This window comes from Eulemur rufifrons, chromosome 6 (assembly GCF_041146395.1).
Source record: "Eulemur rufifrons isolate Redbay chromosome 6, OSU_ERuf_1, whole genome shotgun sequence".
NCBI classification, from domain to species: Eukaryota; Metazoa; Chordata; class Mammalia; order Primates; family Lemuridae; genus Eulemur; species Eulemur rufifrons.
In genome coordinates this window covers 20,281,080-20,284,075 of record NC_090988.1, presented here as the reverse complement: position 1 = coordinate 20,284,075, position 2,996 = coordinate 20,281,080, and the positions used below count along the sequence as shown (strand labels likewise).

The following is a 2,996-nucleotide window of genomic DNA, read 5'->3' as shown; positions in this document are numbered from 1 at the left end:
CTTATTAATCTTATACCTGAAAGTCTGTACCCTTTGACCAGTATCTTCCCATTTTCTGTATCCTCTGACTACTGGCAGGAAACCACCCTTTTACTTTCTCTTTCTATTATATTCTACTTTTTAAGGCTTTATATATAAGTGAGATCTTGCAGTATTTGTCTTTCTATGTCTGGCTTATTCCATTTAGTATAATGTCCTCCATGTTCATCCATGTTGTTGCAAATAGCAGGATTTCCTTCCTTTTTAAAGGCTGAATAATATTCCATCATATATACAGTAGTGTCCTTTTATCCAGGGGGGGTATGTTCCAAGACCCCCAGTAGATGCCAGAAACCACAGATCATACTCAGCTCAGTATATACTATGTATTTCCATACACACACACACACACACACACACACACCCCTATGATAAAGTTTAATTTATAAATTAGACACAGTAAGAGATTAACAACAATAACTAATAATAAAGTAGAACAGCTTTGTGCAGTGGCAGTATTGTAGCCAATGAGGTTTATCTAAGGCGCGATTATTACTAATTGAAAACTTTTCCCAATACCCCGCCATGACAACTTGAAATATAGTCTGCATTGGCAATTTTTGACAGTCTCCATGGAGACTGAAATAAAAAAATAAAATAAAATAAAATGGAACAATTATAACAATATATTGTAAAAAATGTTAGGTGAATGTGGTTTCTCTCTTTCTTTCAAAATATCTTGCTGTACTATACTCAACTATTTTCAGACTATGGTTGGTCAGAGGTAACTGAAACCCTGGAAAGTGAAATCATGGACAAAAAAGAACTACTACTGTGTGTGTGTGTGTGTGTGTGTGTATAGTAGAGAAGACTAATGTGTGTATGTGTATATGTATATATTACATTTTCTTTATACATTATTCCATTGACAGACACTTAGGTTCTTTCCATATCTTGGCTATAGTGAGTAATGATACAATGACCATGGGAGTGCAGATATCTCTTGACATACTGATTTCCTTTCCTTTGGATATATAACCAGAAGTGTGTACTTTTGTTTCAACTTGTAGAACTCCCTTTAGCATTTTTTGTAAGCAGGTCTAATGGAGATGAACTCCCTCAGCTTTTGGAAAGTCTTTATCTCTCTTTCATTTCTGCAGGACAGTTTTGCTGGGTCTGTACAGTATTCCTGGTTGGCAGTTTTTTTTCTTTCAGCACTTTGAATATACAGTTCCACTCTCTCTTGGCTTGCATGGTTTCTGCTGAGATATCTGCAGATATTGTCATGGAGAATTCCCTTGTAGGTGATGAACCTCTCTTCTCTTGCTCCTTTCAAAATTCTCCATCTTCAATTTTTAATGGTTTGATTATATCATGCCTCAGTGAAGTCTATTTTTTTTTAATCTTTTGGGATTCATCTACCTTATCTGTCTCCAGATTTGGGAAGTTTTCAGCCATTATTTCTTTAAATAAGCTTTTTGACCCTTTCTCTTTCTTTGTCTTCTTCTGAGAAGACTATAATGCCAATGTGAGCTATTTTGATGGTGTCCAATAAATCCCATGGGCTTTTTTGATTCTTTTTAATTCTTTTTTCTTTTTCCTCTGACTGGATAATTTCAAATGAACTGTCTTTGAGTTCACAGATTCTACCTTCAGCTTGACCAAGTCTGCTATTGACTCTATTGCATTTTCTATTTCATTCATTGTATTCGTCAGCTCCAGGGTTTCCATTTGGTTCTTTATTATGATTTCTATCTCTTTTTGAACTTCTCATTTTGTTCTTGTGCTGTGTTTCTAATTTTGTTGAGTTGTCTGTCTATGTTTTCCTGTAGTTCATTGGCATTTCTTAAAACAATTATTTTAAATTCTTTGTCAGGCAATTCGTAGATCATTATTGGGGGGGGGGTCAGTTACTGGAATTAGTATTATATTCTTTTGATGATGTCATGTTTTCTTAAATTTTTTTGTTTCCTCAAGTTCTGTGTTGCTGTCTCCACATTTGAATAAGCAATCAACTCCTATAGTCTTTGCTGACTGGCTTTGGAAGAGAAATACCTTCAACAATCAGCCCAGCTAGGGATTCTGAGACTCTCTCAGACCTTTTCTATGGGTGTGCCCAGTCCAGATTTCTTCTTCCTTCTTTGGGGGATTCTTAAGATTGTATGCTTCCTCTTGATCGTGCAAAGGCAGGCTGGATGATGAAAGCCTCCTGTTTGTTTTCCCTAGGGTTGTGCTCTGAAATGGTCAAGTTTGTGTACTTTGTTCCAATCCCATAGTACTTTTTGTCCATGGGGTTGCACTCAGGGATCCAGCCTGGGGGGAGGGGCTTAGTGCACTTGGAGTGGGGGCCAGTTGGGGAAGGGGCCTGCAGGTGAAACATCCCAAGTGGTAAGCTTCCAAATGGAGTCCACAGAGTGGTTAGTAGGATTCATGGCCTTTCTTCCCTACTCCCAGCCTCTCCCAACCACTTTGCCATGCTGAGCACATCAGTATTCTGGGTGAATTGAGAAAGAAGTGGGCCTCTTGGGCAGCGTCCTACATAGCTGATAAAGCTGAATGCTCACTCATGGCACTCTCACTTTCCCCCATGGGAGAAATCATGGGCCAAGGGAGTCTCTTTTGGCACTGAGCTGTGCTTCCTTAGGGAGGGTGACATGGGTGAAGTGAGACTGTATTACCCTCTTCAGTGTATCTGTTCTCATTTTTTGCCCCAACAGCATGCTGGAACTTCTTCACTGGATTCTCACACTCACACAAAAGTATTCTCATCTATGAGCAGTGATTAAAATGGATGCTTCTGTGAGGGATGATGGTAGAAGGCTCTTATTCTATCATCTTGATGATGTGCCTCTGGAGTCAATTCTTGAATGTAGCCATTCTCCCAGTTGGTCCAAAGCATATCTCCAGGGTAGCACAGGTTATCTCTGATATTTATGTGGATCTGCCCAATTGCAACAGGCCTCCCTTGTTGTCTCAGGTAAATCAGTTCATTCTGGTGCTGGCTGAACCCAACGCTG

General features: G+C 39.1%; 1 non-coding gene across 1 annotated transcript; it reads left to right on the top strand.

Moving 5' to 3' along the window:
- Window positions 1–477: 477 nt before the first annotated feature.
- LOC138385487 (U4 spliceosomal RNA) lies at window positions 478–618 on the top strand. Its single transcript, XR_011233725.1, has one exon. It is a non-coding gene; the product is annotated as a U4 spliceosomal RNA (small nuclear RNA).
- The last annotated feature ends 2,378 nt before the right edge of the window (window positions 619–2,996 follow it).